Source organism: Artibeus jamaicensis, unplaced genomic scaffold (assembly GCF_021234435.1).
Source record: "Artibeus jamaicensis isolate MK-2021 breed Jamaican fruit bat unplaced genomic scaffold, CSHL_Jam_final scaffold_1283, whole genome shotgun sequence".
Lineage (NCBI taxonomy): Eukaryota > Metazoa > Chordata > Mammalia > Chiroptera > Phyllostomidae > Artibeus > Artibeus jamaicensis.
Window position 1 is genome coordinate 22,247,657 of NW_026522028.1, and position 18,196 is coordinate 22,265,852.

The window sequence follows — 18,196 nt, forward strand, 5'->3', positions numbered from 1 at the left end:
TTCTATTACCCTTATGAAGCATTCCTGCGCTGAAACTAATTACCTCACATTTTTCTCTTATTTTCCATCACTTTTTCATTTTTTTCTATTAGGAATTTGAAAAATCCACATGATGTCATTCACTTTATTTTTTCTATTATGTTTGGAATTTCCCAAACATGTGCATATGTATTTGTATGTATGTGTGCACATGCACGTGTATTTGTGTGTGTATGTGTGTACACATGATCATATACAAGGCAGTGATGTGGGTTTTCCAATCCATGGCGATGAGATATGAACTGCTGCTGTCACACCCAAGGGTTTAGCAGAGGTGGAAAAATTGAAGCTGTTTTGGAGTTACAAACTGAATTTATGACTATTCCTGGTAAAATGAGTCTCCTTTCCAAAGCTACAGTTGCTTATGTTTGTAATGTGCTACTTTTGCATTTCTCAGCACTCCCAGAATTTCCTGTCTCTTGTACAATTCTCTTTTCATTTCCATAAGTCTGTTTCTCCTATAATTCCTCAACTCTCCCACAATTCTCCATTATCTCTCACAGTTCTCTGCTGTCTCATCATAATCTGCTCTGTTTAACAATTTCCCAGTTTCTACCACATTTCTCTGTTCTTCCCCACAATTCCTCCCCTGCCATAATGCTCTAGTTCTCTAATAATTCCTTGTATTTTTCACAATTCTTAATTCTCTCCACAAATACCCCATTATCTCACACAAATATATTCTCCCATACTACTGTCTTCCCTTTCACAATTCATTGTTCTGTCACAATTCTGGTTTTTTCCCTACAGTTGTGTTCTCTTTTACAATTTCTGTGTTTTTAACCACAATTATGTATCTCCCATGATCCCATTCTCTCCAACAAATGTCCATATCTCCCACAGTTCACCATTCTCTCCCATAATTCTCCTTTCTTACCCACAGTTCTATATCTCTATCACAATTCCCAGTTAGTCACACAATTCTCTCTCCCTCCTACAGTGCTCCATTCCCTCCCATAATTCTCTGTTCTCTCCTACAATTCTGTTTTTTCCTACAAGTCTCTGCTTCTCCCACAATTCTGCTTTCTCCCATAATTCTCTGCTTCTCCCAGTAGTTTCCCTTCACTCACATAATCCATTCTCTCCCATAGCTGTCTGTTTCTCCCATGATTCTCCACTCTCCTATAATTCCCACTCTATCCCATAATACTGTTCTTTCCCACTGTTCTCTGCTTCTCTCATAATTCTGTGCTCTCTCCCATAATCCCACTCTCTCCCCATAGTTATCTGCTTCTTCCATAATTCCCTGTTCTCTTCTACAATTCTATTTTCTCCCATAAGTCTCTGCTTCTCCCATAATTCTCCATTCTCACCCATAATCCCATTCTCTGCTATAATTCTGTGCTCCCACAATTTTCTGTTTCTCCCACAATTCCCTGTTCTGTCCTATAGTTCTGTTTTTCCTATAATCCCACTATCTCCCATAATTCTCCATTTTCTTCCATAATGCCTTTGTCACTCCTAGAGTTCTCTGCTTTTCCCACAATCCTTCATTCTCTCCCATAATCCAGTTCTATCCCACAGTTCTCTGTTTCTCCCATAGTTCTCTGTTTTCTTATAATCCCATTTTCTTCATAATTCTCTGCTTTTCCCACAATTCTCCATTTTCTCCCATAATTTGCATTCTGTCCTATAGTTTCCTGCTTCTCCCATATATCTCCTTTTCTCCCACAATTTTGTTCTTTCCTGTAATTCTCTGGTCTCTCCCATAATTCCTTCCCTCAACTCTCTGTTTTTCCCACAATTTCATATTCTCTTCCACAATTCCATTTTCTTCTATAATTCCCAATCTCTCCCACAATCCTCTGTTCTTTCCCCCAATTCTTTCTTCTCTCACAATTCTCTCTCTCTCACAGTTCTCTGTTCTTTTTAACAATTGTCTGTCTCCCCCACATTTTCTTGTTTTCTCATTTTTCCATTTTTTCTACAATTTGGTATTCTCTCCCACAATTCTCTGTACTTATCACAATTCTGTTCTCTTCCACAGTACTCCATTTCTCCCACAATTCCAGTGGTTATTGGATTTGTCATTCACCTTTTAAAGTATAAACAACAGTCAAGGACCTTCCAACATGATTTTTTGATGGGGACGACACAGTAGGCTATAGTTGTTTGAAACTGCCATCTTACTGTACAAACAGAAAACCAAGATAGAGAAGGTAAGACAGCAAGTAAAGGGCTGCTGATTTGAGAAATCCATAGGTTTAGGGACAAGATGAGTTCAGTGTTAGGCATAATGCTGTTGTGATGACGGTGGTTATCTAGGCAGTAAAATCCAAGAAACAGTTCAGAATGGGGAACTGAAACTCAGGAAAGTGGGAGCTGATTGCAAGTAAAGAAATGTAAATCACCAGGTATGGTTGAACATTAAAGCCACAAATATGAATGGTGATATCCTTCAAGGTTTGTTTTGTTTGTTTTGCTGTTTTCTCATATTTACCAAAGAATCTTTTGCCTTCAGTTGGGCTTTTGTACTAGGAAGAGAATGCTTGACTAGTCAACCTAAATAAATGTATTCCTGTCTCTTTGGCAGTTTTATTTCTTGTAAGTAGTGTGAATTAATAAACTGGAGAGAACAGAAGTAAAAATGGACGAAAAGTCAAGAAGGTGAGGTATGAGTGGCTGAAGAAGGAAGGGAAGGTTCTTTTGAGTGGTTTGGACTCATTCTAAAGTGGGATTGAAGAATTAAAGTCACAAAAAGAAAAAAGCCTGACAAACCATTCTCTGCCACCACCACACCAAACACAGTTTTTCAAGAAATATGCTTTGAGGATATTAAAATTTATATTTTAACTCTTGAATCCTAGTAGGTACAGATGTTTGTGGTATTATTTTATTTCATGGTCTCCTTATGCAGTAAAAAACAAAGATATGCAGATTCTAAATGCAGAGTTATTGGTACAAATATTTAAAATATGTAATCAGATTGTAGCAAAGGTTTACAGTTTTCCTCTTTCTCTCATACACACACAATCCAGCAATGGCAGTATAAAGCTTTATATTCAAAGAATTCAATTGTGAATTATAAAACATTCTTAACATAAATGCTAAAATATGTTACTCTTGCCTCTCTGTTTCGGGGGCTTTCTCCTAATTTGCTCAAGGTTCCTCTTTAGTTGTGCCTCCCTTGATGTTACATCAGAAGCCGAAGTAGCCATGTTAGTGGGCAGCGCCTGGGGTTATCTGAGAAGTGTTCTTTTGTCTCCAAATCTCTTACTAAATTCATCGGTCAGTGTTCTCCAAAGAAACAGAAACAATAAGAGATTGATCCATCTATCTCTCTATCTATCTATCAACCAATCAAGACACTTATTTTAAAGAACTGGTCTATACAGTTGTGGGAACGGCCAGTCTCCAATCTGAAGGGCAGGCTGTCAGGCAAACATTTACTGAGTCTGCATATGGAGCCAGCTTCAGATGCCATGGGGCGGGGCATGTTTCCTGCTGCCTTACCAGTACTCTTGGTAGTGAGACAGGTGTGCCTTCAGGGGATTTCATTTATTATGGCTAATTTATAAAGTTACTGTGGGAGTATAAAGAAAATGTAATTATCCATGGCCTCTGTAGGCGATGCCAGTGCTGCTGGGCCAAGGTCCACACTTTGGAGGGTAAGGCTTTAGAGCACCCTAGGTGTTGTCCGTAGGCAAAAGCACAGAGGTCAAGAGTAAGCACTTAGAAACTTTGATAGCAGTTTTAAAAAGGGTGGGAGGTGGGGGTGGGTGGGGTGGTGGAAAGTGGTGGTGGGCAAATGGAGACAACTTTATTTGAACATTAATAAAAAATGACTAACAAAATAAGAGTGATTTTAAATCTGATGAATTGGATAATAAAGAAACTCAGCTTGCACAGGATGGCTATCATAAACAAAACAACAAACAACAAATGTTGGAGAGGTTGTGGGGAAAAGAGGTCCTTAGTTCACTGTTGGTGGGATTGCAGACTGGTACAATCATTATGGAAAACAAACAGTATGGAATTTTCTCAGAAAAATAAAAATCGACCTGCCTTTTGACCCAGCAATTCCACTGCTGGGATTATATCCTAAGAATCCTAAAACATCAATGTCAAAGAACCTATGCACCACAATGTTCATAGCAGCACAATTTACAATAGCCAAGAGTTGGAAGCAACCTAGGTGCCCATCAGTAAATGAATGGATCAAAAAATTGTGGTACATATACACAATGGAATTCTATGCAGCAGAGAGAAAGAAGGAGCTACTACCCTTTGCAACAACATGGATGGAACTGGAGAGCATTATGCTGAGTGAAATAGGCCAGGTGTTGAAAGACAAATACCATATGATCTCACCTTTAACAGGAAGCTAAAGAACAAAACAAACAAGCAAGCAGAATAAAAACAAAGACACTGAAATAGAGAACAGGTTGACAGTGACCAGAGGGGAGAGGGAAGGGAATTTAAGGGGAAAGGGGGAGGGATTTGGAGGAACAAGTATGAAGGACACAGGGACGAGAACTAAGGGGGGGTGGAAATGGGAGGGAGGTAGGGAGCACGGGGCGGGGCGGGCTGGGGTGGGAGAAATAGACAGAAAACTGTACTTGGAAAATAAGTAAATAAAAATTAAAAAAAAGAAATTCGGCTTGCATTTTGTTTCCTCTTTATTTAATTCTATCAGTAATTTTTCTTTTTTTAAATTTATTTTTCTAGACAGAAGGGAAGGAAGGGAAAAAGAGAGGGAAGGAAACATCAATGTGTGGTTGCCTCTTATGTGGCCCCCACTAAGGACCTGGCCCACAACCCAGGCGTGTGCCCCTGACCAGGAATCGAACCGGTGACACTTTGGTTTGCAGACAGGCACTCAATCCACTGAGCCACACCAGCCAGGGCTATTAGTAATTTTTCTTGCTTTTTTGTATGGAAAATATTGGTCTGTGATTGATTACAAATTTAAAAAAATCTAGTTATTCGCTACAGATAGTTCAAAAGCCCTACTTTAAAGTACCTCATAGTGAGAGAGGATTGCTTATCTCTCCTCTCATGTGGAAGCAAGAGTATTTGTCTAAAGTTTTCAGTTACCCCAGGTGAATTCAGCTTTATAATAGATTTACTGAATCAACGAGATGAGTATGACTATTCTATTATTTACAATAATAATGTAATCAGCCCCTAAGTTTATTTTTTTATTTTTTAAAAGATTTTATTTATTTAGTTTTAGAGGGGAAAGGAAGGAAAGAGGGAGAGAAATATCAATGTATGGTTGCCTCTCTTGTGTCCCCCACTGGGAACTGGCCTGCAACCCAGGCATGTGCCTTGACTGGGAATCAAACCGTGATCCTTTGGTTCATAGGCCCGCACTCAATCCACTGTGCTATACCAGCCAGGGTGTACCTTTATTTAAGTAATAATTTCAATAATAATGTACTCGATTTATTTTGTAAAGTTGCTTTATGATTGCTCAAATTGTCCTTACACTTTATTTTCTTGCCTTTTGCAGCACCGTAGCGCTGAGCATTGAGCCCCCGGAGGTGCTGCCCCTGTGTGCTTTGAGAATCACCTACAAGGGCCGCTCTGCCCCAGTACACTCAGCCTCAGGTGAGTCTGCTATGATGCTGGTAATTCTAACACTGGAAAGTGACTGCTGAAATGCCGGTGTGCCAGTACTCCTTGAGAAACATCATGAAGTATACATTTTATTGTGTCAGGTAAAATGGAAACCATAGATTACAGATTATGCTAGCAGTTAACTATATAAAAGAAAGTCCAGCCCTGGCTGGTGTAGCCCAGTGGACTGAGCGCAGACCTACAAAGCAAAGGATCATGGTTCGATTCCCAGTCAGGGCACATACGTGCCTGGGTTGCAGGCCAGTTCCCGGTGGGGGACACACAAGGGGCAACCATACATTGATATTTCTCTCCTTCTCTCCTTCCCTTCCCCTCTAAAGGTAAATAAATTTTAAAATTAAAAAAAAAAAGAAAGTCCAGTTTCTGGGAACTCCTTTTAATTTTTATTTTTATTTTGGTGGCTGTATGTTCATATGTTTTGTTCTGTGTGAGCCCTCAACAATATGTATGTTCTGTGTGGTGGAAGAAGGGTTAAAATTAAGAATATTCTATCTGTTCATTTAAAGACTTCCTGAAAATTTGGTGTGGGGGGGCTACTATTTTATTTTCACAGGGAACATCAGTCTGGCCCCCAAAGTACGATAGGAAAGCATGGTGAAAACTGTCGGTTTCAACCTTTAACTAGATTACATTTGTTTCCTGAAAGTTATATCACTTAAATCAAACTTCAGAAGCATGGTTTGGATGTTCCTTAAGGAGGACAAATGAGTGTTCCATTGTTGGCGGTGTTTACTGAAGAGAATACTGGGTCCTTATAAAATAATTCTTTTCTCTGCCTTTCTTTCTTTATTGATCTCTCTTCTGCTTTGTTCTCTCCTATCCCTCTGTTCTTCCTCCCTTTTCCCACCACCTTTTCTCCCTTTTGTTCCCCCTTCCCTTGCTTTTAACCAATTATTGAGCACCTACTATGTGCAAGATATTATGCTACACACAAAAAGTGAGAGAAATGATGTGCTTTGGCACCAGTAAGGTGTCCCCCAGGCGACTGGGAAGGAGGATCTTGAACAAAAGAGATTTGATGACGTTTATCCTGCAAAGTTAAGGGGAGAAGGGTGGTCAGAGGAGAATATCCTGGTGGGAAAGGAGACAAGATCTGAGGAAATGAAGCTGAAGGACATGCACTTCCACTCAGGATTTGGAGTGTGGGAGGAATGCTTGGTGTGGAGGAGGTTAGCACTGGTTAGTGTTGTTTAAAGGACTAGAAGCCTGGTCTCTAATTTAAAGGGGCACGGGATTGGGGTATAGCAGGCGGGGAACCAAAGGAATTTACTGAAAAATAAGCTGAAGTGCTAATTCCATTGTGAAGGGGGAAACAAGAACCTTCCCTTTTTTTGAGTTCAAGATAAGACTCTTCAGTCTAGGCTTGCTTTCCTAAATTCCCCTTCCTTTTGTTTTCCTGGACAATGAGAGGAATTCTTTATTTCAGCCACCAAAAGGTTGACTGTATTTAACATGAATTTGTGAGTGTATTGTGCTATAAGTTCCTTGGCTGTATCATATGTATACACACTTGGCTGCAAAATTATTCCTACAGTGAAGACACACTTTTTTCTCCTTTGTTTCCCATAAAATACCTTTCTGATCCTGTCTAAACAGATGAGTGGGAGGATGGACTGATGGGTAGGTGGACAGATGGATGAGGGGATGGGATGATAGGTGGGCAGATGTGTTGGGGGATGAATTAAATATTATTCATCAGTTCCCACTGACCATCAAGACTATTTAATGTCGATTAAACTACCCATATCTTAGGACAACTCTGCCACCTATTTCTGAGTTTAATCTGGGTGAAGTTTAAAATCACTAAAACATTTATTCACTTGATTTTTGCGACTTTATGTATAATCTGCTGAAATTTGGACAACTTGACAGTGACATTTCTATTTTGTGTGCATTTGATGTTGGCTTTTGCAAAGTTGTACATATATAGTTTATAAACCTTCATATTTGGAGCCTTTATATGTTTTCTTACCTCTTTGGAAAATGTCACAAAACATCATGATAAAAAGGTTGCAAAGGGAGAACATGAATTAAAAAATCAGTTAACAAGAGTGATTTAATTGGACCAGAAAATGGAAGCCCAGATCTAGATCCTCTAAACTAAAAAAAAACAAGTGATGTGGGGGTGATCACTTTAATACTGGACACTGCAGCTTTGATAGGTAGGAATTTATTGCAAGGGGCACCCTGATTGGTGAGATCTGCCGACTGCATGATTTTTGTCAAGTGCAGGAATTGATGACCCTCTGATCCAGAACCTATGAAGTCTGCCTCACTAACACACCTCCACACAAACATGTCATAGTCTGCAGTGTGCAAAATTTTGAAAAAAAAATTTTAAACAGCTTTGGAGGGAAGAAGTATAACACACATTTTTTAGAATAAGAAAATCTCCAACAAAAATTGCCACTGGGGGGCGATGGAAGTTCAGAAATTGCTCTGTAGTCCCGGTGGCAACCTTGCACTTCAGCTAGTTTATTTATTCAACTGGAATTTGGACATGCGAAACACCAAGCTCAGAGAAACTCCTGGATGAGGAACATAGTATAGTCCTGGGGAAAACCTACCAAAGATGGAATTAGCACATTGGTGGACTGCCTTTAACACAAAGAGCTTTCCTTCCTTGTGTATGTTAAGGATTGACTTCAGGGCCCATCAGTCTGAAACAGAGGGAATTGAGTTAAAACACAAAGAAACAAGACAACAAAGAAGGGTGCCTATTTATCATTACCTGCAAATGCATGTAAGTGCACAGTTCTCACGTCATTAAGGGTCATGAGAGCATCTCCCATCCACTTGGATCAGAGTTTTGGCTGGTGTGGGGGGGCCTAAATCAGGAACTTTCCTGGGGGGAGGAGGGAGTCTGTAGAGTTTATCTTAGGAAACTCCGAGTCATAGCTAACACTTCAGGTGATGGTTAAAGAATCTGAGACAGAGTTTAGACAGGTTTAGAAAAGTGTCTTAGAAAATGAAGGAGAAAAAAAATGTGTCTTTACTGAAGGGATCATTTTGCAGGCACCTGGTGGTGTGCTGTGGGCTTTGTTTCTCCTTCCCGATTTCCTTTGCAGAGCTTGGGACCACTGGTAGGGCTTGGACCCAGCCCTGGCACCAGACTTTGTCCAGCCTGTGCCCTCAAGCATTGTCAACGTTGGGGCTCCAGCCACTTATCGTCCTTGGTCTTTTTTTCTTTCCCAAGGCCGGTTCCATCCAAACGTCACCAGCGCCAAGGACTTTGCCCTGTTTTGGATCCAAAGGACAGGGTGATGTGGAACTTAAGAAAGCAATTCCAGGATGTACTTGTGTGCATAACAGAAGGGATAAATAGGTCCAAGAAATTATGTTGCATCCCGTGTCCCGTAGGCTCTCCATGTCTAAAGCCCTCTGACTCAGCAGAGGGGTGGCCTGGGAGTTCGAAATTTGTAGCTAGGATGAAGAGACATGGATCTCAATGCCCAGTGCCTAGCAACTTCTAGAAGTTGCTGATGTATGTTTCGGAGGACACTCAGAATATCTAGAAGGATGTTTATATTAGTGAAGACATATGGGGCTTTGAGTGAGAAGCCCAATTTGAATTTGTTAAACAGAGCGAGGAATATATTGGTTTACATCCTCAGGAAGTCTAGGGTTGAGTAAGGCATCAGGAAGGGCTAGATCTGAGAGACCTGCCTCTCTCTCTCAGCCCAGTGTCCCTCTGTGTGATGGCCTTTCTTCCAACTTCTTTAACATTCTGGGCAGTTAGCTCCTGTGGGGACACACACTTTCCCTTGCTCAATCACTATGTCTGTGGGTAGAATGGGACAATATGATTTGCAGGGCCTGGGGTGTTATAACTGATAGCCACCCCCCCATAGAACCACATGAAGGGGGGGAGAGGATGTTCCTCAGAGGAAATGCTGCTGGACAGACTGAGTAGCATGAATCTACATGCAAATAATTGTGTGGACAGAGTGATCGAGAAGGTGAGTCGTAGTAAGACCCTGTTAGCCAATAGTAAAATTACCCCCAATTGCAGTCTCATGTCCCTAAATTCTACCATAGGCCCAATGAAGATGGTCTGGATTCTTATGTAAACAATTCTCTACTAATTCCAAGAGGACCTAAGAATTGTTTTCTATGGACAAATGCCTCTACGGAAAAGGATCCTGAGTTGGAATCCATGCAATAAGGAAAGCACCATCAATTCAATAGTGGATGCCAAAAAGAAAAGGAAACATACTGTCTAATAATGAAAAGGGCCAATAACTGCATTTGGGGCCAACAGTCTGAAATGATCCCTGGCAACCCCTTAAGGTCTACAACATAATTATGTGCAAGTTTCCCTGAATGCAAGTGATCTGCTCGCTGTGTATATCCTAATCATTACAAAATGCATGCCCTGGTGCAAAACATAAACTGAAACAAAATAAAATTTCCAGGAACTCAGGGCCTAAAATAGCTATAAGCAAACACCGATAAGGTATAAATGGAGACAGCAGGACATTCAAGCCTGAGTGACAACAGCCTGCAAGGCTGACAGGGTTGCCAGAAGCCATTGTGCTGACAAGAAGAATTACTGAGGTCATAGGCCTGGCAACCACATCTACACAGAATTCCAAGGTCTAGGAAAGAAACTCCAGGCCCTGGGGCAGGGTGGCTTAGAAAGTTCCATTTGTTCTTCAGGCTCTGAATGTGGAAGTCACCTTCCTTTTCACAACCTCCACAGCCTCACTGGTGAAGTGGCACATGTTTGGTAATGGGCCAGGCAGGAAATGTTTTGGGCTTTGTGAGCCATTGCCTCAGTCACGGCACTGCTAAACCCCAAGCCCAGATAGTCCTGGGCAAATCCTGGTGGTAGGCCAGCCGACCACAGGGCTGTGTATTGCTAGCACCTTGCGATCTGCTTTCAAACTCAGGAGATCATTCTAAACACAGAAGTCTGAGAGCCACTCCATCAGCTGTGGGAAGGAACTGCTGAAAGACTTGGAGATGAGTTTCAGGAGATAGAGAGAAAACATCAAATTTCATCGGATTTGGTATGTTTGGCTCTGCCTGACATTGAGGTAGAACACTAACAGCCAGCCTCCTGCCCAGATCTCATCAATGGAGGTGCTTTTTCACTCTAGGTGAGAAATAGACACTGCTTCTCCAACTTGACATTTCAGTTGAAGAATGATGGGTGCTCCCAGAAGATCTGAGGTCCTTATGAGGCCATTATTTGTCAGCTGGGATCAATGGCTCTATTTTAATCTGGGCCACTGCTTCTCAACCTTGGCAGCTCAAGACATTCACTGGGGATAGTTTAAAAATCTGAATGCCCAGCCTACTCCAGACCAATTTAATCAGAATCTCTAGGATTGGGACTCAGGAACCAGTAATGTTACAGTTTGAGAACCATGGATCTATAGCACACTGCCCAAGAAAAAATATGTGAGCTATAATTTTCCTAGTTGTCACATTATAAAAAGTGAAAGAGAGACACATGAATTTTTATGATGTATTGAATTTAACACAACATATCTGAAGTTTTCCACTTCAACCTATAAGCATGATAAAAATATGAATGGTACATTTCACATAATTGTTTTTCATGCTAAGTCTTTGAAATCTGGTGTATATTTTATACTTATAGCGCTTCTCAAATTGGATGTGAAATTTTCATAAGAAATACTTTATCTGTGTTTAGATTCATATACCTGAATTATTTCAAACATATTTTAAAATATTCCAATAACAGAATCAGGTATTCATTTTTAATTTCAATTTTAATTAAAAGAAAAAATGCAGTTTCTTACTAATCACATTTTAATTTCTGAATAGACATTTGTGGCAGCCTTGGTAATGGACAGTCCTATGCAGGGCAGTGTGTCTCAGACTTTAACCTGGGCATAGAAATCACTGGACAGTTTGGCTCAAATCTAGGTCTGCGGTGGAGCCTAAGACTGCATTTCTAACAACCTCCTAAATGATGCTAATGATGCTGGTCCAGGTACCATACTTTGAGTAGCAAGGGACTATAGTAACATTGAATGAGGGGTACCTCAACTCTGATTGATTTCTCCACTGGCTTAGTGGTATTCTCTCACTTCAAAGGCTAGGCAATGTGAGTGTTCATGTAAATATATATCAAATACATAGGTATACATACATACATACATATGATGTGTATGTATCTGAATATATGTGTCATAACTTGTCTAGGCACATAAGTAAGCTTTGCAAATATAAAGAACACTTTGCTTTATTGTCATCTTCACTTTATTTTCAGTTCACCTACTCTTCTTTGGTTCACTGGAACTCAACAATAGCTGAGTGTTTCATCTTGCTTTAGGTCCCTACTATATTCGTTTGTTTGCTTTTTAAAAAATGTATGCCATAGATTCCTGCATTGTCTTTCAATGTTTGAAGGTATTTAAAAATATTTGATGACCTAGGCTATCTGTGGTTTTGTGTACAGTGTGAGTAAATCCCACTTCTGTTTGGTTCCCTTGTACTCATAGGTGGAAACTTTGTGTCCCAGTATTTGTGGTCATTCTTTAGACCTCAGTTTGGAAAGGTTATGAATTACTTCCGAAGCATCATTTTAATATTTATCCAATCCATCTAGTCTCCCTGAGCCAAAGATGATGCAACTCCTCAGCCAGGTTCTAAAAAACAAGCAAACAAACAAAAAAGTCCAAAGAAATTTAAAATTGACTGAGATCTTTTTGAAAAATTATAATCTGAGAAAGTTGTTTGAGCATAAATAGCAACCAAAATGGGAGTGAAATTGAAGAAATTTATCATGCTTTTCCCTTTATTGTCCTTTAGTTTCTTTTAGGGGACAAGTTATTTTTTTGTGTGGGAAAACACCATTATTTTTAGCAGTTATTGAAATCATACAAAGGAAGATATTAAGGACATAGCTATTAAAACTTTTGAAAAAACCCAGAGAATTAGCCATTAAAATTGAAGGAAATACCCTGGCTGGTGTAGCTCAGTGGATTGAGTGCAGGTCTGTGAACCAGAGGATCACGGTTCAATTCCCAGTCAGGGCACATGCCTGGGTTGCAGGCCAGTTCCCAGCAGGGGACGCACTAGAGGCAACCATACATTGATGTTTCCCTCTTTCCTTCCCTCCCCCTCTAAAGATAAATAAATAAGTAAATAAATAAATAAATATTTTTTAAAAATTGAAGGACATAAAATGAAGCATAACAATTGGGTATATCAAAGCTGGATGGAGAGGGAAAATATTGATTTTTACTTTAATCTCAATTTTAATTTCATTATTATTGGCCATGTGAGGAGGGAAAGTTGTATTTTTCTTTTCATAATGGAACAGAATGCTTATTGTATGTACAGTTGTAGATCCAAATAATTATAAGCTCTTATATCATCCATGAAAATGGCTCTTAATTTAAAAGCTTAATTCACTGGTCTAGATTCTAGAAGAGTCAAGCGTCCTAAGGGAAATCAAGCTGGAGCTCAATATGAAATGAATAATCTATTTATTTTATTTCTTTTGTTTTAACTTCATGGGTATCTCTGAGTGAACTTTGGAATATGGGACATTTTGTATTTCCTGTGGACCAAACTGCATTTAATAATAGCAACAATAATAGCTAACATTTATTAACTGCTCAATGTATATCAGAGCCTAATTAATTTATTTTGCACTATTTTATTTCTCAATAACAACTTCATGACATAGGTACTGTCAAAGTATAATTTTTAAAGAGCTAAAAACATGAATCTCTTACAAGTTCAGAATAAATACACGTTCAGAATTTACTCAGCTTGGTACTTGAACAACAATTAAAATAAATAAATTAAAACAAAAAAGAATTTACTCAACTCATTAATAATGGAACCCATAAAAAGGTTAAGCTGATTCCAACAGCATTTTGAGGAATTTGGTATTTGTAGGCATTTTGAGAAAAAAAGTTTTGGATAAATTTCTAGGACAGATTAAAATGGGTTAATGTCCTACAGGGCAATAAAACCATGATCTTTGGAGTTTTCTACTGGACAGAAAACTATGTCTTAACATGTAACTTCAGAGCAACTAAATTCTAATCCAATAAAAAAATGTAAAGTCAAATGCAAGTACATTCCCTAGATAATTAAAGAACTCTTAGGTAGGTAGGTAGGTTAGTGCCCCAATAAGACTTTGAAATGTCTTGCCACAGCCCATTTCACCTCATTCAAAGTTTGGAATAATTTTCTTAATGAAATTCTAATCATCCATATTTTATCAATGAGGAAATTGATGCTTAGAGATTTTTAAATAACACGATAAGGGAATCACAGGAAGGGGAGAGCAAGACTGGAATCCAGATCCTTCTGACACTCAAACCCACTCTCTTGTACTTGTTGAAATCCATTTTGTCCTGTAAAATCCTCAGATCCTTTGGGGGAGTGTATGTGTGTGTGCAGGTGATGGGGAGAGAGAAAGAGAGAGGGAGGGAGGAGAGAGGGAGGAGATTTGTAAACTGGAATTTTAACCTTGATATTTTGGGTGCTTTTATTGACAGTTTATTCAGATATTTTTAACATTTTGGCCATTTTTCCTTAAAAAAAATCTCATTACCCCTTGCCCATTAAAATATTTCTCATTAAGGGAGAAGTCTTCTCTATTGGTTTCCTAGGAATTGGGGCTAGGGCTTACACTGAACCATCATACATATTCTCTTTGCCCTTGACCACCAGCACACATTTGAGAACTGGCTGGCTAGGGGGGTTAGACTTTGAAGTCCTTAAATAGGCTTTTCTTTGGTACAAAGCAAAATGTGTTCATGCAGATTCTAAATCCATGAATCTTAGTCTGTAATCAACTCAGTTACCCAGCTTAGATCAAAGAGAGTTAATACATGCCTTTTAGGTGTAATTTGAATGAAGATATTTTCTCTCAAATCTGTTGGATTTGAAAGAATGGGAGAGAGGGTGAGATATTACATTAATTGAAGGTAAAGTTAAATTCTGAACTGATCAAGAGGACCAAGGACCTGATTTAAAGGTTAAAACGGGGTGGAGGTGGGAGGAGTGTAGATATGGGAACGTGGTAGTATCGGTGGACTCTGCTCCCCTCCTTGGTACTCCCAATTCTAATGTGTTTGCCTCATGTGATCCAGGCAGCTACCAAGAGGTGGGTGATTAGAGCAGGTGTGCCAACAACTGGAGTGAGCTGGGCTGGACTGCTGTGCAGAGGAGATCACCTGACAGTGACTGGAAGGTGGCACACTACAGGTTGGTGCTGAGGATGGATGATGACCCCACTTGAGTGCTGGGTGTCTGCAATCCCCAGGAGTATTAGGAGAAGAAAGCTTTAAACACTAACAGTGGTCACACGACCTGTTGTAGAAGTCAGGATTGCAATAGGCATACATACTTACTTCTAGTTTCGATATAGATATATCTGTACATAGTCATAAAATGAGTCCTTACCCCTGCCTATTATGTAATATAAAGGGTGAGTTAAAACTATATTTCAATATTTCAGTTGCAGAATAATAGAGAGCTTTTATAACTGAACTAGAAGATAAATAACGACCATTTATGGATAAAATAACAAATAGGACTCTGTGGCTGCACTTTTGGGAAAACCATGAGTAAGTTTTGGATGTATGGGGGATTGTCACATCAAGTAGGACAGAAGCATTATGTCATTTACTTTACTTGGAAGTTAAAAATGGGTAAGAGGAGAAAGTATGGATGCTGCATCAACAAAGGGGGCGAAATGTGGTGGATTATCCATTATCAAGTAGGTATCACTTACCACCTCTCCTAAGATCTCTCCTGCATTGTAGAGAAGTTGGGCAGTTGACAATCCTCTTTGCCATATGGTCCTGAGTTAGAGTTTTCAAAAATAATAACTAGCAAGCTTTTTTTTTCAGGTGAAAGAGAGGTAGAAACTATTATTATATTCAGTGTTGGTTGCAGCTGGCTGTGGGGCAGGCAGGGGACTCCGTGGCTTTTCAGGGAGTGATTAAGAACCAGGTGCTTTCCTTGTGTAGCCTGGGACAGTTGGTGAGAAGTTTCTCAGAGATTCTTGCAAACAGCAGTAGATTTCTGTAGAGCTGTTAACCACCTGCATTGCTCCGCCAGGATGAGATACTCCAACTCTGCCTCCCTTGTCTTCGGTAGTGACTTTCTTGCCCCGGTCCCCAGATATTCCAATACTGATGCAAGTCTTAATTCTTATATTAAATGTTTATTCCTGGAATATTTAGGATGACTTAATTTTCTTGACTGACTCTAAGCGTATGCAGGTATTCTGATGAAAAGTTGTGCATCTCCATCATGCATTTCTGGGAATGCTATTGGAAGACAAACACTGTAAGATCCACACAAGTAGAGGATGTACCACTAAGCACATTTTAACATACAGGACATTTTTTAAAAGCCATAATTTTCTGTTTGACCTTGAGCTCTTCATCTTTTTTTAGATTTTAGGCAGTTTTGGAGCACCATCTACGTGTTGTCCCAGGAGTCAGCAAACTATGATCTGTGAGCCAAATCCAGCCTGTCACCCAATTTTACAAGTAAAGTTTTATTGGAACACAGCTGTGTCCATTTGCTTACATATTGTCGGTGACTGCTTTTGCCATAATGGCAGAGTTAAGCATTTACACAGAAACCATGTGGCGCACAAAGCCAAAAAATCTGCTACTTGGTTCTTTACAGAAAAACTTTGCTGACTCCTGTATTATCTTAATTCCTACTTCCTTCGAAAACTGAAGCTTTCTTTCTCTGTCCTCATCAGGTTGGCTCACTTGGTGGGATCACACTAAATGAGGTTAATTTTTTTGGCAAAGATTTTGGCTGCCTGAAAGAGCCTTTTAACTGCCTTAAAGTACCCACTTACCAACACTTCTGACTTGGCATAGCAAGATCTTGAGGTCCACTCAGCACAAGGAGTTCAGAAGGATAGTTCTGCTAATTGGCCTGTGAGTGTCACAAATGCCAGGATTGCTCACTTTTGTCATAGTCTTGAAAAAATAAAAAGAAAGGTTTAGATGTAAAAGTGGAACATTTTCCATCTTAAGTTCAAGATTTTAGAAGCAATTGAAGAGCAGTTTTATACATTACTAGAAACATAGAGTAATAGTGATTAAAATGTTTTAGAAGCAGAATTTTCAGTGAGTCTGTTCAAATGATCATTTTTTATCAATTGGCCATGGTAATCTTTTTATTAAGTAACAAAGTGGAATTTGCCCTTTCCTCTAAAAAGCGTTGCTATTAAAACAAGGCTCGAGAAGGGTATACTTTAGGACCAAATGTCAGCCATGTTGTGACATTCAGAGAGGATTATGTAGCTTTTGGTTATGATATTGCATCTGCTATAATCCAGTGACCTGCAAGTGCAGAGGATAATGAATGCATTGCTACATATTATCCATCCATGTACTCATGTCATTTAAGTCTGGCACATGTTTAATTCATTAAAAAATGTGCATATTTATGTATGTATTTATTTAGTTCCTTCCATATGCCAGGTCCTGCTTTAGTTCTTAGGCATATGAGGATATGGGGCAAATATTGAGAGAAAGGAAAGTTCTAGAAACCTTTCTTTCACTCATCTTATTTTAGAAACCCTGTATTTGTAGCTGTCAAGCTAAGAGCTGTAGTGTGGCTCAGTCAGCCAGCCTCCTCCACACTTACTCCTGGCTTGTGTCTTCTTCCTGCCTTAACTCTTCTCCTAGTAACTGAAAAAACACGTAGGAGGATCATTTTTTTGTGTGTGTGGAGAGAACTATAGAGTTTATATTGGACCAGAGTCGGAGCAGCAGGAAGCCTCTTGCACTTCCCCTTCCAGCGCTATAGTCTGATGTTTATTCTTCTTGACAGCAAGATAGACTGCCAACTTTGTTTTTAATTATTTGAATAAAATGACATACATCGTCCTCCCTTTTCTCAGGCCTCCCTCTGAAATCCCATCTTGTCTGTAGCCGATGCTGATGAAATCGCTGGTTTTGGCATCGGTGCTCCTTTCAGCCAAGTGAGATGAGCTGAGTTAATATCCACACCCTGAAAGAAAGCCAGGAACATTTACCCCTGCTTGGTCCTCTCTCCCCCAACCCTCTCTTTTCCTTCCACATTTTACCTGCCACCCTGCAGACATACCACATGTCTCTATCGCATCTAACCTGGCACCTGAATAAACATTTTCAAGTATTTTCTAATTCCCTACCTTCCCACATCCTTTTTTTTCTTTTCTCTCTTTCTTTTGTGTGTGTGTGTGTGTGTTTTTACAAAATGGTCGAATTCTCTTTTTTTTTGTATTCTAGTGTAAACATGGAACAAATGTGTAACTCATCATAATGGACATCTGTTACATGAATAGTGGAGAGCTCATATCTCCCAGATTAATCACTGTTTCTATTCATTTGGAATTAGCAACCTGTGACTTCAAGTAACTCCCTGATGAAACAGAACACACATTCTTTTCACAGATGTATAGAAATAGGAATAAATCTACAATTTGGCAAATGCTCCAGATATAGAGCACAGTGCATGCTTATAATAAGAAAATATAACTGTCTTAGACTAATACATGGTAACTCTGACAAAGAGGAATTTTTATAGTCGAAACTTCTTGAAAATAGCCTCACCTGCA

General features: G+C 39.5%; 1 long non-coding RNA gene across 1 annotated transcript in view; it reads left to right on the top strand.

Moving 5' to 3' along the window:
• Positions 1-18,196, top strand: part of LOC128625952 (uncharacterized) — a 259,328-nt gene that overhangs the window by 2,628 nt on the left and 238,504 nt on the right. Inside the window, exon 2 of the long non-coding RNA XR_008389818.1 lies at positions 5,495-5,592. This is a non-coding gene — a long non-coding RNA (uncharacterized LOC128625952). The remainder of the gene's footprint in view (positions 1-5,494; positions 5,593-18,196) is intronic.